This window comes from Anomaloglossus baeobatrachus, unplaced genomic scaffold, assembly GCF_048569485.1.
Source record: "Anomaloglossus baeobatrachus isolate aAnoBae1 unplaced genomic scaffold, aAnoBae1.hap1 Scaffold_4751, whole genome shotgun sequence".
NCBI lineage: Eukaryota > Metazoa > Chordata > Amphibia > Anura > Aromobatidae > Anomaloglossus > Anomaloglossus baeobatrachus.
This window is the reverse complement of record NW_027444096.1, coordinates 3,719-29,368: the sequence shown is the minus strand read 5'-3', so window position 1 is coordinate 29,368 and position 25,650 is coordinate 3,719. Positions and strand designations below refer to the sequence as shown.

At 49.4% G+C, this 25,650-nt stretch overlaps 6 pseudogenes; all 6 read right to left on the bottom strand.

Moving 5' to 3' along the window:
* Window positions 1-3,558: 3,558 nt before the first annotated feature.
* Window positions 3,559-3,676, bottom strand: LOC142281579 (5S ribosomal RNA; annotated as a pseudogene).
* A 5,768-nt stretch (window positions 3,677-9,444) lies between these two features.
* On the bottom strand, window positions 9,445-9,563 carry LOC142281578 (5S ribosomal RNA; annotated as a pseudogene).
* A 392-nt stretch (window positions 9,564-9,955) lies between these two features.
* LOC142281575 (5S ribosomal RNA) lies at window positions 9,956-10,074 on the bottom strand (annotated as a pseudogene).
* Window positions 10,075-12,258: 2,184 nt separating this feature from the next.
* On the bottom strand, window positions 12,259-12,377 carry LOC142281580 (5S ribosomal RNA; annotated as a pseudogene).
* A 137-nt stretch (window positions 12,378-12,514) lies between these two features.
* Window positions 12,515-12,633, bottom strand: LOC142281576 (5S ribosomal RNA; annotated as a pseudogene).
* A 10,371-nt stretch (window positions 12,634-23,004) lies between these two features.
* Window positions 23,005-23,123, bottom strand: LOC142281577 (5S ribosomal RNA; annotated as a pseudogene).
* Window positions 23,124-25,650: the final 2,527 nt, after the last annotated feature.

Sequence of the window (25,650 nt, the reverse complement as noted above, 5' to 3'; positions counted from 1 at the left end):
GGATTCCCAGCCAGTCTCCCATGCCGGTACTTGCCCGGCCTCAAACTGCGTAGCGGCTGCGATCTGACGAGGGCAGGCACATTCAGTTTAGAGTGGCCGTTGACGGGTAGCTATTGCACCTGTTGGCCTTTTCGAGAGCAAGGCTGAAGTAAAAGCTTTTTGTTTTTTTTTGCTTTTTTTTATTGTGGGTAGGGCCACTCTAACTCCCCCCCCTCTCTCCAAAAAAAGAAATTGTCAAAAATGTCAATCGGAACCAGGGATTCCCAGCCAGTCTCCCATGCCGGTACTTGCCCGGCCTCAAACTGCGTAGCGGCTGCGATCTGACGAGGGCAGGCACATTCAGTTTAGAGTGGCCGTTGACGGGTAGCTATTGCACCTGTTGGCCTTTTCGAGAGCAAGGCTGAAGTAAAAGCTTTTTGTTTTTTTTTGCTTTTTTTTATTGTGGGTAGGGCCACTCTAACTCCCCCCCCTCTCTCCAAAAAAGAAATTGTCAAAAATGTCAACGGAACCAGGGATTCCCAGCCAGTCTCCCATGCCGGTACTTGCCCGGCCTCAAACTGCGTAGCGGCTGCGATCTGACGAGGGCAGGCACATTCAGTTTAGAGTGGCCGTTGACGGGTAGCTATTGCACCTGTTGGCCTTTTCGAGAGCAAGGCTGAAGTAAAAGCTTTTTGTTTTTTTTTGCTTTTTTTTATTGTGGGTAGGGCCACTCTAACTCCCCCCCCTCTCTCCAAAAAAAGAAATTGTCAAAAATGTCAACGGAACCAGGGATTCCCAGCCAGTCTCCCATGCCGGTACTTGCCCGGCCTCAAACTGCGTAGCGGCTGCGATCTGACGAGGGCAGGCACATTCAGTTTAGAGTGGCCATTGACGGGTAGCTATTGCACCTGTTGGCCTTTTCGAGATCAAGGCTGAAGTAAAAGCTTTTTGTTTTTTTTGCTTTTTTTTATTGTGGGTAGGGCCACTCTAACTCCCCCCCCTCTCTCCAAAAAAAGTAATTGTCAAAAATGTCAATGAAACCAGGGATTCCCAGCCAGTCTCCCATGCCGGTACTTGCCCGGCCTCAAACTGCGTAGCGGCTGCGATCTGACGAGGGCAGGCACATTCAGTTTAGAGTGGCCGTTGACGGGTAGCTATTGCACCTGTTGCCTTTTCGAGAGCAAGGCTGAAGTAAAAGCTTTTTGTTTTTTTTTGCTTTTTTTTTTATTGTGGGTAGGGCCACTCTAACTCCCCCCCCTCTCTCCAAAAAAAGAAATTGTCAAAAATGTCAACGGAACAAGGGATTCCAGCCAGTCTCCCATGCCGGTACTTGCCCGGCCTCAAACTGCGTAGCGGCTGCGATCTGACGAGGGCAGGTACATTCAGTTTAGAGTGGCCGTTGACGGGTAGCTATTTCACCTGTTGGCCTTTTCGAGAGCAAGGCTGAAGTAAAAGCTTTTTGGTTTTTTTTGCTTTTTTTTATTGTGGGTAGGGCCACTCTAACTCCCCCCCCTCTCTCCAAAAAAAGAAATTGTCAAAAATGTCAACGGAACCAGGGATTCCCAGCCAGTCTCCCATGCGGTACTTGCCCGGCCTCAAACTGCGTAGCGGCTGCGATCTGACGAGGGCAGGCACATTCAGTTTAGAGTGGCCGTTGACGGGTAGCTATTGCACCTGTTGGCCTTTTCGAGAGCAAGGCTGAAGTAAAAGCTTTTTGTTTTTTTTTGCTTTTTTTTATTGTGGGTAGGGCCACTCTAACTCCCCCCCCCTCTCTCCAAAAAAGAAATTGTCAAAAATGTCAACGGAACCAGGGATTCCCAGCCAGTCTCCATGCCGGTACTTGCCTGGCCTCAAACTGCGTAGCGGCTGCGATCTGACGAGGGCAGGCACATTCAGTTTAGAGTGGCCGTTGACGGGTAGCTATTGCACCTGTTGGCCTTTTCGAGAGCAAAGCTGAAGTAAAAGCTTTTTGTTTTTTTTTGCTTTTTTTTATTGTGGGTAGGGCCACTCTAACTCCCCCCCCTCTCTCCAAAAAAAGAAATTGTCAAAAATGTCAACGGACCAGGGATTCTCAGCCAGTCTCCCATGCCGGTACTTGCCCGGCCTCAAACTGCGTAGCAGCTGCGATCTGACGAGGGCAGGCACATTCAGTTTAGAGTGGCCGTTGACGGGTAGCTATTGCACCTGTTGGCCTTTTTGAGAGCAAGGCTGAAGTAAAAGCTTTTTGTTTTTTTTTGCTTTTTTTTATTGTGGGGTAGGGCCACTCTAACTCCCCCCCCCTCTCTCCAAAAAAGAAATTGTCAAAAATGTCAACGGAACCAGGGATTCCCAGCCAGTCTCCCATGCCGGTTCTTGCCCGGCCTCAAACTGCGTAGCGGCTGCGATCTGACGAGGGCAGGCACATTCAGTTTAGAGTGGCCATTGACGGGTAGCTATTGCACCTGTTGGCCTTTTCGAGAGCAAGGCTGAAGTAAAAGCTTTTGTTTTTTTTTGCTTTTTTTATTGTGGGTTAGGGCCACTCTAACTCCCCCCCCTCTCTCCAAAAAAAGAATTGTCAAAAATGTCAACGGAACCAGGGATTCCCAGCCAGTCTCCCATGCCGGTACTTGCCCGCCTCAAACTGCGTAGCGGCTGCGATCTGACGAGGGGCAGGCACATTCAGTTTAGAGTGGCCGTTGACGGGTAGCTATTGCACCTGTTGGCCTTTTCGAGAGCAAGGCTGAAGTAAAAGCTTTTGGTTTTTTTTGCTTTTTTTATTGTGGGTAGGGCCACTCTAACTCCCCCCCCCTCTCTCCAAAAAAAGAAATTGTCAAAAATGTCAACGGAACCAGGGATTCCCAGCCAGTCTCCCATGCCGGTACTTGCCCGGCCTCAAACTGCGTAGCGGCTGCGATCTGAAGAGGGCAGGCACATTCAGTTTAGAGTGGCCGTTGACGGGTAGCTATTGCACCTGTTGGCCTTTTCGAGAGCAAGGCTGAAGTAAAAGCTTTTTTTTTTTTTGCTTTTTTTTATTGTGGGTAGGGCCACTCTAACTCCCCCCCCTCTCTCCAAAAAAGAAATTTCAAAATGTCAACGGAACCAGGGATTCCCAGCCAGTCTCCCGTGCCGGTACTTGCCCGGCCTCAAACTGCGTAGCGGCTGCGATCTGACGAGGGCAGGCACATTCAGTTTAGAGTGGCCGTTGACGGGTAGCTATTGCACCTGTTGTCCTTTTCGAGAGCAAGCTGAAGTAAAAGCTTTTTGTTTTTTTTTGCTTTTTTTTATTGTGGGTAGGGCCACTCTAACTCCCCCCCCTCTCTCCAAAAAAAGAAATTGTCAAAAATGTCAACGGAACCAGGGATTCCCAGCCAGTCTCCCATGCCGGTACTTGCCCCGGCCTCAAACTGCGTAGCGGCTGCGATCTGACGAGGGCAGGCACATTCAGTTTAGAGTGGCCGTTGACGGGTAGCTATTGCACCTGTTGGCCTTTTTCGAGAGCAAGGCTGAAGTAAAAGCTTTTTGTTTTTTTTGCTTTTTTTTATTGTGGGTAGGGCCACTCTAACTCCCCCCCCTCTCTCCAAAAAAAGAAATTGTCAAAAATGTCAACGGAACCAGGATTCCCAGCCAGTCTCCCATGCCGGTACTTGCCCGGCCTCAAACTGCGTAGCGGCTGCGATCTGACGAGGGCAGGCACATTCAGTTTAGAGTGACCGTTGACGGGTAGCTATTGCACCTGTTGGCCTTTTCGAGAGCAAGGCTGAAGTAAAAGCTTTTTGTTTTTTTTTGCTTTTTTTTATTGTGGGTAGGGCCACTCTAACTCCCCCCCCTCTCTCCAAAAAAAGAAATTGTCAAAAATGTCAACGGAACCAGGGATTCCCAGCCAGTCTCCCATGCCGGTACTTGCCCGGCCTCAAACTGCGTAGCGGCTGCGATGTGACGAGGGCAGGCACATTCAGTTTAGAGTGGCCGTTGACGGGTAGCTATTGCACCTGTTGGCCTTTTCGAGAGCAAGGCTGAAGTAAAAGCTTTTTTTTTTTTTTTTGCTTTTTTTTATTGTGGGTAGGGCCACTCTAACTCCCCCCCCTCTCTCCAAAAAAAGAAATTGTCAAAAATGTCAACGGAACCAGGGATTCCCAGCCAGTCTCCCGTGCCGGTACTTGCCCGGCCTCAAACTGCGTAGCGGCTGCGATCTGACGAGGGCAGGCACATTCAGTTTAGAGTGGCCGTTGACGGGTAGCTATTGCACCTGTTGTCCTTTTCGAGAGCAAGGCTGAAGTAAAAGCTTTTTGTTTTTTTTTGCTTTTTTTTATTGTGGGTAGGGCCACTCTAACTCCCCCCCTCTCTCCAAAAAAAGAAATTGTCAAAAATGTCAACGGAACCAGGGATTCCCAGCCAGTCTCCCATGCCGGTACTTGCCCCGCCTCAAACTGCGTAGCGGCTGCGATCTGACGAGGGCAGGCACATTCAGTTTAGAGTGGCCGTTGACGGGTAGCTATTGCACCTGTTGGCCTTTTCGAGAGCAAGGCTGAAGTAAAAGCTTTTTGGTTTTTTTTGCTTTTTTTATTGTGGGTAGGGCCACTCTAACTCCCCCCCCTCTCTCCAAAAAAAGAAATTGTCAAAAATGTCAACGGAACCAGGGATTCCCAGCCAGTCTCCCATGCCGGTACTTGCCCGGCCTCAAACTGCGTAGCGGCTGCGATCTGACGAGGGAAGGCACATTCAGTTTAGAGTGGCCGTTGACGGGTAGCTATTGCACCTGTTGGCCTTTTCGAGAGCAAGGCTGAAGTAAAAGCTTTTTGTTTTTTTTTGCTTTTTTTTATTGTGGGTAGGGCCACTCTAACTCCCCCCCCCTCTCTCCAAAAAAAGAAATTGTCAAACATGTCAACGGAACCAGGGATTCCCAGCCAGTCTCCCATGCCGGTACTTGCCCGGACTCAAACTGCGTAGCGGCTGCGATCTGACGAGGGCAGGCACATTCAGTTTAGAGTGGCCGTTGACAGGTAGCTATTGCACCTGTTGGCCTTTTCGAGAGCAAGGCTGAAGTAAAAGCTTTTTGGTTTTTTTTGCTTTTTTTTATTGTGGGTAGGGCCACTCTAACTCCCCCCGATCTCTCCAAAAAAAGAAATTGTCAAAAATGTCAACGGAACCAGGGATTCCCAGCCAGTCTCCCATGCCGGTACTTGCCCGGCCTCAAACTGCGTAGCGGCTGCGATCTGACGAGGGCAGGCACATTCAGTTTAGAGTGGCCATTGACGGGTAGTTATTGCACCTGTTGGCCTTTTCGAGAGCAAGGCTGAAGTAAAAGCTTTTTGGTTTTTTTTTGCTTTTTTTATTGTGGGTAGGGCCACTCTAACTCCCCCCCCCTCTCTCCAAAAAAAGAAATTGTCAAAAATGTCAACGGAACCAGGGATTCCCAGCCAGTCTCCCATGCCGGTACTTGCCCGGCCTCAAACTGCGTAGCGGCTGCGATCTGACGAGGGCAGGCACATTCAGTTTAGAGTGGCCGTTGACGGGTAGCTATTGCACCTGTTGGCCTTTTCGAGAGCAAGGCTGAAGTAAAAGCTTTTTGTTTTTTTTTGCTTTTTTTTATTGTGGGTAGGGCCACTCTAACTCCCCCCCCTCTCTCCAAAAAAAGAAATTGTCAAAAATGTCAACGGAACCAGGGATTCCCAGCCAGTCTCCCATGCCGGTACATGCCCGGCCTCAAACTGCGTAGCGGCTGCGATCTGACGAGGGCAGGCACATTCAGTTTAGAGTGGCCGTTGACGGGTAGCTATTGCACCTGTTGGCCTTTTCGAGAGCAAGGCTGAAGTAAAAGCTTTTTGTTTTTTTTTTGCTTTTTTTTATTGTGGGTAGGGCCACTCTAACTCCCCCACCTCTCTCCAAAAAAAGAAATTGTCAAAAATGTCAACGGAACCAGGGATTCCCAGCCAGTCTCCCATGCCGGTACTTGCCCGGCCTCAAACTGCGTAGCGGCTGCGATCTGACGAGGGCAGGCACATTCAGTTTAGAGTGGCCGTTGACGGGTAGCTATTGCACCTGTTGGCCTTTTCGAGAGCAAGGCTGAAGTAAAAGCTTTTTGGTTTTTTTTGCTTTTTTTTATTGTGGGTAGGGCCACTCTAACTCCCCCCCCCTCTCTCCAAAAAAAGAAATTGTCAAAAATGTCAACGGAACCAGGGATTCCCAGCCAGTCTCCCATGCCGGTACTTGCCCGGCCTCAAACTGCGTAGCGGCTGCGATCTGACGAGGGCAGGCACATTCAGTTTAGAGCGGCCGTTGATGGGTAGCTATTGCACCTGTTGGCCTTTTCGAGAGCAAGGCTGAAGTAAAAGCTTTTTGTTTTTTTTTGCTTTTTTTTATTGTGGGTAGGGCCACTCTAACTCCCCCCCTCTCTCCAAAAAAAGAAATTGTCAAAAATGTCAACGGAACCAGGGATTCCCAGCCAGTCTCCCATGCCGGTACTTGCCCAGCCTCAAACTGCGTAGCGGCTGCGATCTGACGAGGGCAGGCACATTCAGTTTAGAGTGGCCGTTGACGGGTAGCTATTGCACCTGTTGGCCTTTTCGAGAGCAAGGCTGAAGTAAAAGCTTTTTGGTTTTTTTTGCTTTTTTTTATTGTGGGTAGGGCCACTCTAACTCCCCCCCCTCTCTCCAAAAAAAGAAATTGTCAAAAATGTCAACGGAACCAGGGATTCCCAGCCAGTCTCCCATGCCGATACTTGCCCGGCCTCAAACTGCGTAGCGGCTGCGATCTGACGAGGGCAGGCACATTCAGTTTAGAGTGGCCGTTGACGGGTAGCTATTGCACCTGTTGGCCTTTTCGAGAGCAAGGCTGAAGTAAAAGCTTTTTGTTTTTTTTTGCTTTTTTTTATTGTGGGTAGGGCCACTCTAACTCCCCCCCCTCTCTCCAAAAAAAGAAATTGTCAAAAATGTCAACGGAACCAGGGATTTCCAGCCAGTCTCCCATGCCGGTACTTGCCCGGCCTCAAGCTGCGTAGCGGCTGCGATCTGACGAGGGCAGGCACATTCAGTTTAGAGTGGCCGTTGACGGGTAGCTATTGCACCTGTTGGCCTTTTCGAGAGCAAGGCTGAAGTAAAAGCTTTTTGTTTTTTTTTTGCTTTTTTTATTGTGGGTAGGGCCACTCTAACTCCCCCCCCTCTCTCCAAAAAAAGAAATTGTCAAAAATGTCAACGGAACCAGGGATTCCCAGCCAGTCTCCCATGCCGGTACTTGCCCGGCCTCAAACTGCGTAGCGGCTGCGATCTGACGAGGGCAGGCACATTCAGTTTAGAGTGGCCGTTGACGGGTAGCTATTGAACCTGTTGGCCTTTTCGAGAGCAAGGCTGAAGTAAAAGCTTTTTGTTTTTTTTTGCTTTTTTTTATTGTGGGTAGGGCCACTCTAACTCCCCCCCCTCTCTCCAAAAAAAGAAATTGTCAAAAATGTCAACGGAACCAGGGATTCCCAGCCAGTCTCCCATGCCGGTACTTGCCCGGCCTCAAACTGCGTAGCGGCTGCGATCTGACAAGGGCAGGAACATTCAGTTTAGAGTGGCCGTTGACGGGTAGCTATTGCACCTGTTGGCCTTTTCGAGAGCAAGGCTGAAGTAAAAGCTTTTTGTTTTTTTTTGCTTTTTTTTATTGTGGGTAGGGCCACTCTAACTCCCCCCCCTCTCTCCAAAAAAAGAAATTGTCAAAAATGTCAACGGAACCAGGGATTCCCAGCCAGTCTCCCATGCCGGTACTTGCCCGGCCTCAAACTGCGTAGCGGCTGCGATCTGACGAGGGTAGGCACATTCAGTTTAGAGTGGCCGTTGACGGGTAGCTATTGCACCTTTTGGCCTTTTCGAGAGCAAGGCTGAAGTAAAAGCTTTTTGTTTTTTTTTGCTTTTTTTTATTGTGGGTAGGGCCACTCTAACTCCCCCCCCCTCTCTCCAAAAAAAGAAATTGTCAAAAATGTCAATGGAACCAGGGATTCCCAGCCAGTCTCCCATGCCGGTACTTGCCCGGCCTCAAACTGCGTAGCGGCTGCGATCTGACGAGGGCAGGCACATTCAGTTTAGAGTGGCCGTTGACGGGTAGCTATTGCACCTGTTGGCCTTTTCGAGAGCAAGGCTGAAGTAAAAGCTTTTTGTTTTTTTTTGCTTTTTTTTATTGTGGGTAGGGCCACTCTAACTCCCCCCCCTCTCTCCAAAAAAAGAAATTGTCAAAAATGTCAACGGAACCAGGGATTCCCAGCCAGTCTCCCATGCCGGTACTTGCCCGGCCTCAAACTGCGTAGCGGCTGCGATCTGACGAGGGCAGGCACATTCAGTTTAGAGTGGCCGTTGACGGGTAGCTATTGCACCTTTTGGCCTTTTCGAGAGCAAGGCTGAAGTAAAAGCTTTTTGTTTTTTTTTGCTTTTTTTATTGTGGGTAGGGCCACTCTAACTCCCCCCCCTCTCTCCAAAAAAAGAAATTGTCAAAAATGTCAACGGAACCAGGGATTCCCAGCCAGTCTCCCATGCCGGTACTTGCTTGGCCTCAAACTGCGTAGCGGCTGCGATCTGACGAGGGTAGGCACATTCAGTTTAGAGTGGCCGTTGACGGGTAGCTATTGCACCTGTTGGCCTTTTCGAGAGCAAGGCTGAAGTAAAAGCTTTTTGTTTTTTTTTGCTTTTTTTATTGTGGGTAGGGCCACTCTAACTCCCCCCCCTCTCTCCAAAAAAAGAAATTGTCAAAAATGTCAACGGAACCAGGGATTCCCAGCCAGTCTCCCATGCCGGTACTTGCCCGGCCTCCAACTGCGTAGCGGCTGCGATCTGACGAGGGCAGGAACATTCAGTTTAGAGTGGCCGTTGACGGGTAGCTATTGCACCTGTTGGCCTTTTCGAGAGCAAGGCTGAAGTAAAAGCTTTTTGTTTTTTTTTGCTTTTTTTTATTGTGGGTAGGGCCACTCTAACTCCCCCCCCTCTCTCCAAAAAAAGAAATTGTCAAAAATGTCAACGGAACCAGGGATTCCCAGCCAGTCTCCCATGCCGGTACTTGCGCGGCCTCAAACTGCGTAGCGGCTGCGATCTGACGAGGGCAGGCACATTCAGTTTAGAGTGGCCGTTGACGGGTAGCTATTGCACCTGTTGGCCTTTTCGAGAGCAAGGCTGAAGTAAAAGCTTTTTGTTTTTTTTTGCTTTTTTTTATTGTGGGTAGGGCCACTCTAACTCCCCCCCCTCTCTCCAAAAAAAGAAATTGTCAAAAATGTCAACGGAACCAGGGACTCCCAGCCAGTCTCCCATGCCGGTACTTGCCCAGCCTCAAACTGCGTAGCGGCTGCGATCTGACGAGGGCAGGCACATTCAGTTTAGAGTGGCCGTTGACGGGTAGCTATTGCACCTGTTGGCCTTTTCGAGAGCAAGGCTGAAGTAAAAGCTTTTTGTTTTTTTTGCTTTTTTTATTGTGGGTAGGGCCACTCTAACTCCCCCCCCTCTCTACAAAAAAAGAAATTGTCAAAAATGTCAACGGAACCAGGGATTCCCAGCCAGTCTCCCATGCCAGTACTTGCCCGGCCTCAAACTGCGTAGCGGCTGCGATCTGACGAGGGCAGGCACATTCAGTTTAGAGTGGCCGTTGACGGGTAGCTATTGCACCTGTTGGCCTTTTCGAGAGCAAGGCTGAAGTAAAAGCTTTTTGTTTTTTTTTGCTTTTTTTTATTGTGGGTAGGGCCACTCTAACTCCCCCCCCTCTCTCCAAAAAAAGAAATTGTCAAAAATGTCAACGGAACCAGGGATTCCCAGCCAGTCTCCCATGCCGGTACTTGCCCGGCCTCAAACTGCGTAGCGGCTGCGATCTGACGAGGGCAGGCACATTCAGTTTAGAGTGGCCGTTGACGGGTAGCTATTGCACCTGTTGGCCTTTTCGAGAGCAAGGCTGAAGTAAAAGCTTTTTGTTTTTTTTTGCTTTTTTTTATTGTGGGTAGGGCCACTCTAACTCCCCCCCTCTCTCCAAAAAAAGAAATTGTCAAAAATGTCAACGGAACCAGGGATTCCCAGCCAGTCTCCCATGCCGGTACTTGCCCGGCCTCAAACTGCGTAGCGGCTGCGATCTGATGAGGGCAGGCACATTCAGTTTAGAGTGGCCGTTGACGGGTAGCTATTGCACCTGTTGGCCTTTTCGAGAGCAAGGCTGAAGTAAAAGCTTTTTGTTTTTTTTTGCTTTTTTTTATTGTGGGTAGGGCCACTCTAACTCCCCCCCTCTCTCCAAAAAAAGAAATTGTCAAAAATGTCAACGGAACCAGGGATTCCCAGCCAGTCTCCCATGCCGGTACTTGCCCGGCCTCAAACTGCGTAGCGGCTGCGATCTGACGAGGGCAGGCACATTCAGTTTAGAGTGGCCGTTGACAGGTAGCTATTGCACCTGTTGGCCTTTTCGAGAGCAAGGCTGAAGTAAAAGCTTTTTGGTTTTTTTTGCTTTTTTTTATTGTGGGTAGGGCCACTCTAACTCCCCCCCCTCTCTCCAAAAAAAGAAATTGTCAAAAGTGTCAACGGAACCAGGGATTCCCAGCCAGTCTCCCATGTCGGTACTTGCCCGGCCTCAAACTGCGTAGCGGCTGCGATCTGACGAGGGCAGGCACATTCAGTTTAGAGTGGCCGTTGACGGGTAGCTATTGCACCTGTTGGCCTTTTCGAGAGCAAGGCTGAAGTAAAAGCTTTTTGTTTTTTTTTGCTTTTTTTTATTGTGCGTAGGGCCACTCTAACTCCCCCCCCTCTCTCCAAAAAAAGAAATTGTCAAAAATGTCAACGGAACCAGGGATTCCCAGCCAGTCTCCCATGCCGGTACTTGCGCGGCCTCAAACTGCGTAGCGGCTGCGATCTGACGAGGGCAGGCACATTCAGTTTAGAGTGGCCGTTGACGGGTAGCTATTGCACCTGTTGGCCTTTTCGAGAGCAAGGCTGAAGTAAAAGCTTTTTGTTTTTTTTTGCTTTTTTTTATTGTGGGTAGGGCCACTCTAACTCCCCCCCCTCTCTCCAAAAAAAGAAATTGTCAAAAATGTCAACGGAACCAGGGATTCCCAGCCAGTCTCCCATGCCGGTACTTGCCCAGCCTCAAACTGCGTAGCGGCTGCGATCTGACGAGGGCAGGCACATTCAGTTTAGAGTGGCCGTTGACGGGTAGCTATTGCACCTGTTGGCCTTTTCGAGAGCAAGGCTGAAGTAAAAGCTTTTTGTTTTTTTTTGCTTTTTTTATTGTGGGTAGGGCCACTCTAACTCCCCCCCCTCTCTTCAAAAAAAGAAATTGTCAAAAATGTCAACGGAACCAGGGATTCCCAGCCAGTCTCCCATGCCGGTACTTGCCCGGCCTCAAACTGCGTAGCGGCTGCGGTCTGACGAGGGAAGGCACATTCAGTTTAGAGTGGCCGTTGACGGGTAGCTATTGCACCTGTTGGCCTTTTCGAGAGCAAGGCTGAAGTAAAAGCTTTTTGTTTTTTTTTGCTTTTTTTTATTGTGGGTAGGGCCACTCTAACTCGCCCCCCTCTCTCCAAAAAAAGAAATTGTCAAAAATGTCAACGGAACCAGGGATTCCCAGCCAGTCTCCCATGCCGGTACTTGCCCGGCCTCAAACTGCGTAGCGGCTGCGATCTGACGAGGGCAGGCACATTCAGTTTAGAGTGGCCGTTGACAGGTAGCTATTGCACCTGTTGGCCTTTTCGAGAGCAAGGCTGAAGTAAAAGCTTTTTGTTTTTTTTTGCTTTTTTTTATTGTGGGTAGGGCCACTCTAACTCCCCCCCCTCTCTCCAAAAAAAGAAATTTTCAAAAATGTCTACGGAACCAGGGATTCCCAGCCAGTCTCCCATGCCGGTACTTGCCCGGCCTCAAACTGCGTAGCGGCTGCGATCTGATGAGGGCAGGCACATTCAGTTTAGAGTGGCCGTTGACGGGTAGCTATTGCACCTGTTGGCCTTTTCGAGAGCAAGGCTGAAGTAAAAGCTTTTTGGTTTTTTTTTGCTTTTTTTTATTGTGGGTAGGGCCACTCTAACTCCCCCCCCCTCTCTCCAAAAAAATAAATTGTCAAAAATGTCAACGGAACAAGGGATTCCCAGCCAGTCTCCCATGCCGGTACTTGCTTGGCCTCAAACTGCGTAGCGGCTGCGATCTGACGAGGGCAGGCACATTCAGTTTAGAGTGGCCGTTGACGGGTAGCTATTGCACCTGTTGGCCTTTTCGAGAGCAAGGCTGAAGTAAAAGTTTTTTGTTTTTTTTTGCTTTTTTTATTGTGGGTAGGGCCACTCTAACTCCCCCCCCTCTCTCCAAAAAAAGAAATTGTCAAAAATGTCAACGGAACCAGGGATTCCCAGCTAGTCTCCCATGCCGGTACTTGCCCGGCCTCAAACTGCGTAGCGGCTGCGATCTGACGAGGGCAGGCACATTCAGTTTAGAGTGGCCGTTGACGGGTAGCTATTGCACCTGTTGGCCTTTTCGAGAGCAAGGCTGAAGTAAAAGCTTTTTGTTTTTTTTTGCTTTTTTTTATTGTGGGTAGGGCCACTCTAACTCCCCCCCCTCTCTCCAAAAAAAGAAATTGTCAAAAATGTCAACGGAACCAGGGATTCCCAGCCAGTCTCCCATGCCGGTACTTGCCCGGCCTCAAACTGCGTAGTGGCTGCGATCTGACGAGGGCAGGCACATTCAGTTTAGAGTGGCCGTTGACGGGTAGCTATTGCACCTGTTGGCCTTTTCGAGAGCAAGGCTGAAGTAAAAGCTTTTTGTTTTTTTTTGCTTTTTTTTATTGTGGGTAGGGCCACTCTAACTCCCCCCCCTCTCTCCAAAAAAAGAAATTGTCAAAAATGTCAACGGAGCCAGGGATTCCCAGCCAGTCTCCCATGCCGGTACTTGCCCGGCCTCAAACTGCGTAGCGGCTGCGATCTGACGAGGGCAGGCACATTCAGTTTAGAGTGGCCGTTGACGGGTAGCTATTGCACCTGTTGGCCTTTTCGAGAGCAAGGCTGAAGTAAAAGCTTTTTGTTTTTTTTTGCTTTTTTTTATTGTGGGTAGGGCCACTCTAACTCCCCCCCCTCTCTCCAAAAAAAGAAATTGTCAAAAATGTCAACGGAACCAGGGATTCCCAGCCAGTCTCCCATGCCGGTACTTGCCCGGCCTCAAACTGCGTAGCGGCTGCGATCTGACGAGGGCAGGCACATTCAGTTTAGAGTGGCCGTTGACGGGTAGCTATTGCACCTGTTGGCCTTTTCGAGAGCAAGGCTGAAGTAAAAGCTTTTTGTTTTTTTTTGCTTTTTTTTATTGTGGGTAGGGCCACTCTAACTCCCCCCCCTCTCTCCAAAAAAAGAAATTGTCAAAAATGTCAACGGAACCAGGGATTCCCAGCCAGTCTCCCATGCCGGTACTTGCCCAGCCTCAAACTGCGTAGCGGCTGCGATCTGACGAGGGCAGGCACATTCAGTTTAGAGTGGCCGTTGACGGGTAGCTATTGCACCTGTTGGCCTTTTCGAGAGCAAGGCTGAAGTAAAAGCTTTTTGTTTTTTTTTGCTTTTTTTATTGTGGGTAGGGCCACTCTAACTCCCCCCCCCTCTCTCCAAAAAAAGAAATTGTCAAAAATGTCAACGGAACCAAGGATTCCCAGCCAGTCTCCCATGGCGGTACTTGCCCGGCCTCAAACTGCGTAGCGGCTGCGATCTGACGAGGGCAGGTACATTCAGTTTAGAGTGGCCGTTGACGGGTAGCTATTGCACCTGTTGGCCTTTTCGAGAGCAAGGCTGAAGTAAAAGCTTTTTGGTTTTTTTTGCTTTTTTTTATTGTGGGTAGGGCCACTCTAACTCCCCCCCCTCTCTCCAAAAAAAGAAATTGTCAAAAATGTCAACGGAACCAGGGATTCCCAGCCAGTCTCCCATGCCGGTACTTGCCCGGCCTCAAACTGCGTAGCGGCTGCGATCTGACGAGGGCAAGCACATTCAGTTTAGAGTGGCCGTTGACGGGTAGCTATTGCACCTGTTGGCCTTTTCGAGAGCAAGGCTGAAGTAAAAGCTTTTTGTTTTTTTTTGCTTTTTTTTATTGTGGGTAGGGCCACTCTAACTCCCCCCCCTCTCTCCAAAAAAAGAAATTGTCAAAAATGTGAACGGAACCAGGGATTCCCAGCCAGTCTCCCATGCCGGTACTTGCCCGGCCTCAAACTGCGTAGCGGCTGCGATCTGACGAGGGCAGGCACATTCAGTTTAGAGTGGCCGTTGACGGGTAGCTATTGCACCTGTTGGCCTTTTCGAGAGCAAGGCTGAAGTAAAAGCTTTTTGTTTTTTTTGCTTTTTTTTATTGTGGGTAGGGCCACTCTAACTCCCCCCCCTCTCTCCAAAAAAAGAAATTGTCAAAAATGTCAACGGAACCAGGGATTCCCAGCCAGTCTCCCATGCCGGTACTTGCCCGGCCTCAAACTGCGTAGCGGCTGCGATCTGACAAGGGCAGGCACATTCAGTTTAGAGTGGCCGTTGACAGGTAGCTATTGCACCTGTTGGCCTTTTCGAGAGCAAGGCTGAAGTAAAAGCTTTTTGTTTTTTTTTGCTTTTTTTTATTGTGGGTAGGGCCACTCTAACTCCCCCCCCTCTCTCCAAAAAAAGAAATTGTCAAAAATGTCAACGGAACCAGGGATTCCCAGCCAGTCTCCCATGCCGGTACTTGCCCGGCCTCAAACTGCATAGCGGCTGCGATCTGACGAGGGCAGCCACATTCAGTTTAGAGTGGCCGTTGACAGGTAGCTATTGCACCTGTTGGCCTTTTCGAGAGCAAGGCTGAAGTAAAAGCTTTTTGTTTTTTTTTGCTTTTTTTATTGTGGGTAGGGCCACTCTAACTCCCCCCCCCCTCTCCAAAAAAAGAAATTGTCAAAAATGTCAACTGAACCATGGATTCCCAGCCAGTCTCCCATGCCGGTACTTGCCCGGCCTCAAACTGCGTAGCGGCTACGATCTGATGAGGGCAGGAACATTCAGTTTAGAGTGGCCGTTGACGGGTAGCTATTGCACCTGTTGGCCTTTTCGAGAGCAAGGCTGAAGTAAAAGCTTTTTGTTTTTTTTTGCTTTTTTTATTGTGGGTAGGGCCACTCTAACTCCCCCCCCTCTCTCCAAAAAAAGAAATTGTCAAAAATGTCAACGGAACCAGGGATTCCCAGCCAGTCTCCCATGCCGGTACTTGCCCGGCCTCAAACTGCGTAGCGGCTGCGATCTGACGAGGGCAGGCACATTCAGTTTAGAGTGGCCGTTGACGGGTAGCTATTGCACCTGATGGCCTTTTCGAGAGCAAGGCTGAAGTAAAAGCTTTTTGTTTTTTTTTGCTTTTTTTTATTGTGGGTAGGGCCACTCTAACTCCCCCCCCTCTCTCCAAAAAAAGAAATTGTTAAAAATGTCAACGGAACCAGGGATTTCCAGCCAGCCTCCCATGCCGGTACTTGCCCGGCCTCAAACTGCGTAGCTGCTGCGATCTGACGAGGGCAGGCACATTCAGTTTAGAGTGGCCGTTGACGGGTAGCTATTGCACCTGTTGGCCTTTTCGAGAGCAAGGCTGAAGTAAAAGCTTTTTGTTTTTTTTATGCTTTTTTTTATTGTGGGTAGGGCCACTCTAACTCCCCCCCTCTCTCCAAAAAAAGAAATTGTCAAAAATGTCAACGGAACCAGGGATTTCCAGCCAGTCTCCCATGCCGGTACTTGCCCGGCCTCAAACTGCGTAGCGGCTGCGATCTGACGAGGGCAGGCACATTCAGTTTAGAGTGGCCGTTGACGGGTAGCTATTGCACCTGTTGGCCTTTTCGAGAGCAAGGCTGAAGTAAAAGCTTTTTGTTTTTTTTTGCTTTTTTTTATTGTGGGTAGGGCCACTCTAACTCCCCCCCCTCTCTCCAAAAAAAGAAATTGTCAAAAATGTCAACGGAACCAGGGATTCCCAGCCAGTCTCCCATGCCGGTACTTGCCCGGCCTCAAACTGCGTAGCGGCTGCGATCTGACGAGGGCAGGCACATTCAGTTTAGAGTGGCCGTTGACGGGTAGCTATTGCACCTGTTGGCCTTTTCGAGAGCAAGGCTGAAGTAAAAGCTTTTTGGTTTTTTTTGCTTTTTTTATTGTGGGTAGGGCCACTCTAACTCCCCCCCCTCTCTCCAAAAAAAGAAATTGTCAAAAATGTCAACAGAACCGGGGATTCCCAGCCAGTCTCCCATGCCGGTACTTGCCCGGCCTCAAACTGCGTAGCGGCTGCGATCTGACGAGGGCAGGCACATTCAGTTTAGAGTGGCCGTTGACGGGTAGCTATTGCACCTGTTGGCCTTTTCGAGAGCAAGGCTGAAGTAAAAGCTTTTTGTTTTTTTTATGCTTTTTTTTATTGTGGGTAGGGCCACTCTAACTCCCCCCCTCTCTCCAAAAAAAGAAATTGTCAAAAATGTCAACGGAACCAGGGATTTCCAGCCAGTCTCCCATGCCGGTACTTGCCCGGCCTCAAACTGCGTAGCGGCTGCGATCTGAGGAGGGCAGGAACATTCAGTTTAGAGTGGCCGTTGACGGGTAGCTATTGCACCTGTTGGCCTTTTCGAGAGAAAGGCTGAAGTAAAAGCTTTTTGGTTTTTTTTGCTTTTTTTTATTGTGGGTAGGGCCACTCTAACTCCCCCCCCTCTCTCCAAAAAAAGAAATTGTCAAAAATGTCAACGGAACCAGGGATTCCCAGCCAGTCTCCCATGCCGGTACTTGCCCGGCCTCAAACTGCGTAGCGGCTGCGATCTGACGAGGGCAGGCACATTCAGTTTAGAGTGGCCGTTGACGGGTAGCTATTGCACCTGTTGGCCTTTTCGAGAGCAAGGCTGAAGTAAAAGCTTTTTGTTTTTTTTTGCTTTTTTTTATTGTGGGTAGGGCCACTCTAACTCCCCCCCCTCTCTCCAAAAAAAGAAATTGTCAAAAATGTCAACGGAACCAGGGATTCCCAGCCAGTCTCCCATGCCGGTACTTGCCCGGCCTCAAACTGCGTAGCGGCTGCGATCTGAGGAGGGCAGGCACATTCAGTTTAGAGTGGCCGTTGACGGGTAGCTATTGCACCTGTTGGCCTTTTCGAGAGCAAGGCTGAAGTAAAAGCTTTTTGTTTTTTTTTTTGCTTTTTTTTATTGTGGGTAGGGCCACTCTAACTCCCCCCCCTCTCTCCAAAAAAAGAAATTGTCAAAAATGTCAATGGAACCAGGGATTCCCAGCCAGTCTCCCATGCCGGTACTTGCCCGGCCTCAAACTGCGTAGCGGCTGCGATCTGACGAGGGCAGGCACATTCAGTTTAGAGTGGCCGTTGACGGGAAGCTATTGCACCTGTTGGCCTTTTCGAGAGCAAGGCTGAAGTAAAAGCTTTTTGTTTTTTTTGCTTTTTTTTATTGTGGGTAGGGCCACTCTAACTCCCCCCCCCCTCTCTCCAAAAAAAGAAATTGTCAAAAATGTCAACGGAACCAGGGATTCCCAGCCAGTCTCCCATGCCGGTACTTGCCCGGCCTCAAACTGCGTAGCGGCTGCGATCTGACGAGGGCAGGAACATTCAGTTTAGAGTGGCCGTTGACGGGTAGCTATTGCACCTGTTGGCCTTTTCGAGAGCAAGGCTGAAGTAAAAGCTGTTTGTTTTTTTTTGCTTTTTTTTATTGTGGGTAGGGCCACTCTAACTCCCCCCCCTCTCTCCAAAAAAAGAAATTGTCAAAAATGTCAACGGAACCAGGGATTCCCAGCCAGTCTCCCATGCCGGTACTTGCCCGGCCTCAAACTGCGTAGCGGCTGCGATCTGACGAGGGCAGGCACATTCAGTTTAGAGTGGCCGTTGACGGGTAGCTATTGCACCTGTTGGCCTTTTCGAGAGCAAGGCTGAAGTAAAAGCTTTTTGTTTTTTTTTGCTTTTTTTATTGTGGGTAGGGCCACTCTAACTCCCCCCCCTCTCTCCAAAAAAAGAAATTGTCAAAAATGTCAACGGAACCAGGGATTCCCAGCCAGTCTCCCATGCCGGTACTTGCCCGGCCTCAAACTGCGTAGCGGCTGCGATCTGACGAGGGCAGGCACATTCAGTTTAGAGTGGCCGTTGACGGGTAGCTATTGCACCTGTTGGCCTTTTCGAGAGCAAGGCTGAAGTAAAAGCTTTTTGGTTTTTTTTTGCTTTTTTTTATTGTGGGTAGGGCCACTCTAACTCCCCCCCCTCTCTCCAAAAAAATAAATTGTCAAAAATGTCAACGGAACCAGGGATTCCCAGCCAGTCTCCCATGCCGGTACTTGCCCGGCCTCAAACTGCGTAGCGGCTGCGATCTGACGAGGGCAGGCACATTCAGTTTAGAGTGGCCGTTGACGGGTAGCTATTGCACCTGTTGGCCTTTTCGAGAGCAAGGCTGAAGTAAAAGCTTTTTGGTTTTTTTTGCTTTTTTTTATTGTGGGTAGGGCCACTCTAACTCCCCCCCTCTCTCCAAAAAAAGAAATTGTCAAAAATGTCAACGGAACCAGGGATTCACAGCCAGTCTCCCATGCCGGTACTTGCCCGGCCTCAAACTGCGTAGCGGCTGCGATCTGACGAGGGCAGGCACATTCAGTTTAGAGTGGCCGTTGACGGGTAGCTATTGCACCTGTTGGCCTTTTCGAGAGCAAGGCTGAAGTAAAAGCTTTTTGGTTTTTTTTGCTTTTTTTATTGTGGGTAGGGCCACTCTAACTCCCCCCCCTCTATCCAAAAAAAGAAATTGTCAAAAATGTCAACGGAACCAGGGATTCCCAGCCAGTCTGCCATGCCGGTACTTGCCCGGCCTCAAACTGCGTAGCGGCTGCGATCTGACGAGGGCAGGCACATTCAGTTTAGAGTGGCCGTTGACGGGTAGCTATTGCACCTGTTGGCCTTTTCGAGAGCAAGGCTGAAGTAAAAGCTTTTTGGTTTTTTTTGCTTTTTTTTTGTGGGTAGGGCCACTCTAACTCCCCCCCTCTCTCCAAAAAAAGAAATTGTCAAAAATGTCAACGGAACCAGGGATTCCCAGCCAGTCTCCCATGCCGGTACATGCCCAGCCTCAAACTGCGTAGCGGCTGCGATCTGACGAGGGCAGGCACATTCAGTTTAGAGTGGCCGTTGACGGGTAGCTATTGCACCTGTTGGCCTTTTCGAGAGCAAGGCTGAAGTAAAAGCTTTTTGTTTTTTTTTGCTTTTTTTATTGTGGGTAGGGCCACTCTAACTCCCCCCCCTCTCTCCAAAAAAAGAAATTGTCAAAAATGTCAATGGAACCAGGGATTCCCAGCCAGTCTCCCATGCCGGTACTTGCCCGGCCTCAAACTGCGTAGCGGCTGCGATCTGACGAGGGCAGGCACATTCAGTTTAGAGTGGCCGTTGACGGGTAGCTATTGCACCTGTTGGCCTTTTCGAGAGCAAGGCTGAAGTAAAAGCTTTTTGTTTTTTTTTGCTTTTTTTTATTGTGGGTAGGGCCACTCTAACTCCCCCCCCTCTCTCCAAAAAAAGAAATTGTCAAAAATGTCAACGGAACCAGGGATTCCCAGCCAGTCTCCCATGCCGGTACATGCCCGGCCTCAAACTGCGTAGGGGCTGCGATCTGACGAGGGCAGGCACATTCAGTTTAGAGTGGCCGTTGACGGGTAGCTATTGCACCTGTTGGCCTTTTCGAGAGCAAGGCTGAAGTAAAAGCTTTTTGTTTTTTTTTGCTTTTTTTATTGTGGGTAGGGCCACTCTAACTCCCCCCCCTCTCTCCAAAAAAAGAAATTGTCAAAAATGTCAACGGAACCAGGGATTCCCAGCCAGTCTCCCATGCCGGTACTTGCCCGGCCTCAAACTGCGTAGCGGCTGCGATCTGACGAGGGCAGGCTCATTCAGTTTAGAGTGGCCGTTGACGGGTAGCTATTGCACCTGTTGGCCTTTTTGAGAGCAAGGCAAGGCTGAAGTAAAAGCTTTTTGGGTTTTTTTGCTTTTTTTTATTGTGGGTAGGGCCACTCTAACTCCCCCCCCCTCTCCAAAAAAAGAAATTGTCAAAAATGTCAACGGAACCAGGGATTCCCAGCCAGTCTCCCATGCCGGTACTTGCCCGGCCTCAAACTGCGTAGCGGCTGCGATCTGACGAGGGCAGGCACATTCAGTTTAGAGTGGCCGTTGACGGGTAGCTATTGCACCTGTTGGCCTTTTCGAGAGCAAGGCTGAAGTAAAAGCTTTTTGGTTTTTTTTGCTTTTTTTTATTGTGGGTAGGGCCACTCTAACTCCCCCCCCACTCTCTCCAAAAAAAGAAATTGTCAAAAATGTCAACGGAACCAGGGATTCCCAGCCAGTCTCCCATGCCGGTACTTGCCCGGCCTCAAACTGCGTAGCGGCTGCGATCTGACGAGGGCAGGCACATTCAGTTTAGAGTGGCCGTTGACGGGTAGCTATTGCACCTGTTGGCCTTTTCGAGAGCAAGGCTGAAGTAAAAGCTTTTTGGTTTTTTTTGCTTTTTTTATTGTAGGTAGGGCCACTCTAACTCCCCCCCCTCTCTCCAAAAAAAGAAATTGTCAAAAATGTCAACGGAACCAGGGATTCCCAGCCAGTCTCCCATGCCGGTACTTGCCCGGCCTCAAACTGCGTAGCGGCTGCGATCTGACGAGGGCAGGCACATTCAGTTTAGAGTGGCCGTTGACGGGTAGCTATTGCACCTGTTGGCCTTTTCGAGAGCAAGGCTGAAGTAAAAGCTTTTTGTTTTTTTTTGCTTTTTTTATTGTGGGTAGGGCCACTCTAACTCCCCTCCCTCTCTCCAAAAAAAGAAATTGTCAAAAATGTCAACGGAACCAGGGATTCCCAGCCAGTCTCCCATGCCGGTACTTGCCCGGCCTCAAACTGCGTAGCGGCTGCGATCTGACGAGGGCAGGCACATTCAGTTTAGAGTGGCCGTTGACGGGTAGCTATTGCACCTGTTGGCCTTTTCGAGAGCAAGGCTGAAGTAAAAGCTTTTTGTTTTTTTTTGCTTTTTTTTATTGTGGGTAGGGCCACTCTAACTCCCCCCCCCCTCTCTCCAAAAAAAGAAATTGTCAAAAATGTCAACGGAACCCGGGATTCCCAGCCAGTCTCCCATGCCGGTACTTGCCCGGCCTCAAACTGCGTAGCGGCTGCGATCTGACGAGGGCAGGCACATTCAGTTTAGAGTGGCCGTTGACGGGTAGCTATTGCACCTGTTGGCCTTTTCGAGAGCAAGGCTGAAGTAAAAGCTTTTTGTTTTTTTTTGCTTTTTTTTATTGTGGGTAGGGCCACTCTAACTCCCCCCCCTCTCTCCAAAAAAAGAAATTGTCAAAAATGTCAACGGAACCAGGGATTCCCAGCCAGTCTCCCATGCCGGTACTTGCTTGGCCTCAAACTGCGTAGCGGCTGCGATCTGACGAAGGCAGGCACATTCAGTTTAGAGTGGCCGTTGACGGGTAGATATTGCACCTGTTGACCTTTTCGAGAGCAAGGCTGAAGTAAAAGCTTTTTGTTTTTTTTTGCTTTTTTTTATTGTGGGTAGGGCCACTCTAACTCCCCCCCCTCTCTCCAAAAAAAGAAATTGTCAAAACTGTCAACGGAACCAGGGATTCCCAGCCAGTCTCCCATGCCGGTACTTGCCCGGCCTCAAACTGCGTAGCGGCTGCGATTTGACGAGGGCAGGTACATTCAGTTTAGAGTGGCCGTTGACGGGTAGCTATTGCACCTGTTGGCCTTTTCGAGAGAAAGGCTGAAGTAAAAGCTTTTTGTTTTTTTTTGCTTTTTTTTATTGTGGGTAGGGCCACTCTAACTCCCCCCCCTCTCTCCAAAAAAAGAAATTGTCAAAAATGTCAACGGAACCAGGGATTCCCAGCCAGTCTCCCATGCCGGTACTTGCCCGACCTCAAACTGCGTAGCGGCTGCGATCTGACGAGGGCAGTCACATTCAGTTTAGAGTGGCCGTTGACGGGTAGCTATTGCACCTGTTGACCTTTTCGAGAGCAAGGCTGAAGTAAAAGCTTTTTGTTTTTTTTTGCTTTTTTTATTGTGGGTAGGGCCACTCTAACTCCCCCCCCTCTCTCCAAAAAAAGAAATTGTCAAAAATGTCAACGGAACCAGGGATTCCCAGCCAGTCTCCCATGCCGGTACTTGCCCGGCCTCAAACTGCGTAGCGGCTGCGATCTGACGAGGGCAGGCACATTCAGTTTAGAGTGGCCGTTGACGGGTAGCTATTGCACCTGTTGGCCTTTTCGAGAGCAAGGCTGAAGTAAAAGCTTTTTGTTTTTTTTGCTTTTTTTTATTGTGGGTAGGGCCACTCTAACTCCCCCCCCTCTCTCCAAAAAAAGAAATTGTCAAAAATGTCAACGGAACCAGGGATTCCCAGCCAGTCTCCCATGCCGGTACTTGCCCGGCCTCAAACTGCGTAGCGGCTGCGATCTGACGAGGGCAGGCACATTCAGTTTAGAGTGGCCGTTGACGGGTAGCTATTGCACCTGTTGGCCTTTTCGAGAGCAAGGCTGAAGTAAAAGCTTTTTGGTTTTTTTTGCTTTTTTTTATTGTGGGTAGGGCCACTCTAACTCCCCCCCCTCTCTCCAAAAAAAGAAATTGTCAAAAATGTCAACGGAACCAGGGATTCCCAGCCAGTCTCCCATGCCGGTACTTGCCCGGCCTCAAACTGCGTAGCGGCTGCGATCTGACGAGGGCAGGCACATTCAGTTTAGAGTGGCCGTTGACGGGTAGCTATTGCACCTGTTGGCCTTTTCGAGAGCAAGGCTGAAGTAAAAGCTTTTTGTTTTTTTTTGCTTTTTTTTATTGTGGGTAGGGCCACTCTAACTCCCCCCCTCTCTCCAAAAAAAGAAATTGTCAAAAATGTTAACGGAACCAGGTATTCCCAGCCAGTCTCCCATGCCGGTACTTGCCCGGCCTCAAACTGCGTAGCGGCTGCGATCTGATGAGGGCAGGCACATTCAGTTTAGAGTGGCCGTTGACGGGTAGCTATTGCACCTGTTGGCCTTTTCGAGAGCAAGGCTGAAGTAAAAGCTTTTTGGTTTTTTTTGCTTTTTTTTATTGTGGGTAGGGCCACTCTAACTCCCCCCCTCTCTCCAAAAAAAGAAATTGTCAAAAATGTCAACGGAACCAGGGATTCCCAGCCAGTCTCCCATTCCGGTACTTGCCCGGCCTCAAACTGCGTAGCGGCTGCGATCTGACGAGGGCAGGCACATTCAGTTTAGAGTGGCCGTTGACGGGTAGCTATTGCACCTGTTGGCCTTTTCGAGAGCAAGGCTGAAGTAAAAGCTTTTTGTTTTTTTTTGCTTTTTTTTATTGTGGGTAGGGCCACTCTAACTCCCCCCCCTCTCTCCAAAAAAAGAAATTGTCAAAAATGTCAACGGAACCAGGGATTCCCAGCCTGTCTCCCATGCCGGTACTTGCCCGGCCTCAAACTGCGTAGCGGCTGCGATCTGACGAGGGCAGGCACATTCAGTTTAGAGTGGCCGTTGACGGGTAGCTATTGCACCTGTTGGCCTTTTCGAGAGCAAGGCTGAAGTAAAAGCTTTTTGTTTTTTTTTGCTTTTTTTATTGTGGGTAGGGCCACTCTAACTCCCCCCCCTCTCTCCAAAAAAAGAAATTGTCAAAAATGTCAACGGAACCAGGGATTCCCAGCCAGTCTCCCATGCCGGTACTTGCCCGGCCTCAAACTGCGTAGCGGCTGCGATCTGACGAGGGCAGGCACATTCAGTTTAGAGTGGCCGTTGACGGGTAGCTATTGCACCTGTTGGCCTTTTCGAGAGCAAGGCTGAAGTAAAAGCTTTTTGGTTTTTTTTGCTTTTTTTATTGTGGGTAGGGCCACTCTAACTCCCCCCCCCTCTCTCCAAAAAAAGAAATTGTCAAAAATGTCAACGGAACCAGGGATTCCCAGCCAGTCTCCCATGCCGGTACTTGCCCGGCCTCAAACTGCGTAGCGGCTGCGATCTGACGAGGGCAGGCACATTCAGTTTAGAGTGGCCGTTGACGGGTAGCTATTGCACCTGTTGGCCTTTTCGAGAGCAAGGCTGAAGTAAAAGCTTTTTGTTTTTTTTTGCTTTTTTTTATTGTGGGTAAGGCCACTCTAACTCCCCCCCCTGTCTCCAAAAAAAGAAATTGTCAAAAATGTCAACGGAAACAGGGATTCCCAGCCAGTCTCCCATGCCGGTACTTGCTTGGCCTCAAACTGCTTAGTGGCTGCGATCTGACGAGGGCAGGCACATTCAGTTTAGAGTGGCCGTTGACGGGTAGCTATTGCACCTGTTGGCCTTTTCGAGAGCAAGGCTGAAGTAAAAGCTTTTTGTTTTTTTTTGCTTTTTTTTATTGTGGGTAGGGCCACTCTAACTCCCCCCCCTCTCTCCAAAAAAAGAAATTGTCAAAAATGTCAACGGAACCAGGGATTCCCAGCCAGTCTCCCATGCCGGTACTTGCCCGGCCTCAAACTGCGTAGCGGCTGTGATCTGACGAGGGAAGGCACATTCAGTTTAGAGTGGCCGTTGACGGGTAGCTATTGCCCCTGTTGGCCTTTTCGAGAGCAAGGCTGAAGTAAAAGCTTTTTGTTTTTTTTTGCTTTTTTTTATTGTGGGTAGGGCCACTCTAACTCCCCCCCCTCTCTCCAAAAAAAGAAATTGTCAAAAATGTCAACGGAACCAGGGATTCCCAGCCAGTCTCCCATGCCGGTACTTGCCCGGCCTCAAACTGCGTAGCGGCTGCGATCTGACGAGGGCAGGCACATTCAGTTTAGAGTGGCCGTTGACGGGTAGCTATTGCACCTGTTGGCCTTTTCGAGAGCAAGGCTGAAGTAAAAGCTTTTTGTTTTTTTTTGCTTTTTTTTATTGTGGGTAGGGCCACTCTAACTCCCCCCCCTCTCTCCAAAAAAAGAAATTGTCAAAAATGTCAACGGAACCAGGGATTCCCAGCCAGTCTCCCATGCCGGTACTTGCCCGGCCTCAAACTGCGTAGCGGCTGCGATCTGACGAGGGCAGGCACATTCAGTTTAGAGTGGCCGTTGACGGGTAGCTATTGCACCTGTTGGCCTTTTCGAGAGCAAGGCTGAAGTAAAAGCTTTTTGTTTTTTTTTGCTTTTTTTTATTGTGGGTAGGGCCACTCTAACTCCACCCCCCTCTCTCCAAAAAAAGAAATTGTCAAAAATGTCAATGGAACCAGGGATTCCCAGCCAGTCTCCCATGCCGGTACTTGCCCGGCCTCAAACTGCGTAGCGGCTGCGATCTGACGAGGGAAGGAACATTCAGTTTAGAGTGGCCGTTGACGGGTAGCTATTGCACCTGTTGGCCTTTTCGAGAGCAAGGCTGAAGTAAAAGCTTTTTGTTTTTTTTTGCTTTTTTTTATTGTGGGTAGGGCCACTCTAACTCCCCCCCCCTCTCTCCAAAAAAAGAAATTGTCAAAAATGTCAACGGAACCAGGGATTCCCAGCCAGTCTCCCATGTCGGTACTTGCCCGGCCTCAAATTGCGTAGCGGCTGCGATCTGACGAGGGCAGGCACATTCAGTTTAGAGTGGCCGTTGACGGGTAGCTATTGCACCTGTTGGCCTTTTCGAGAGCAAGGCTGAAGTAAAAGCTTTTTGTTTTTTTTTGCTTTTTTTTATTGTGGGTAGGGCCACTCTAACTCCCCCCCCTCTCTCCAAAAAAAGAAATTGTCAAAAATGTCAACGGAACCAGGGATTCCCAGCCAGTCTCCCATGCCGGTACTTGCCCGGCCTCAAACTGCGTAGCGGCTGCGATCTGACGA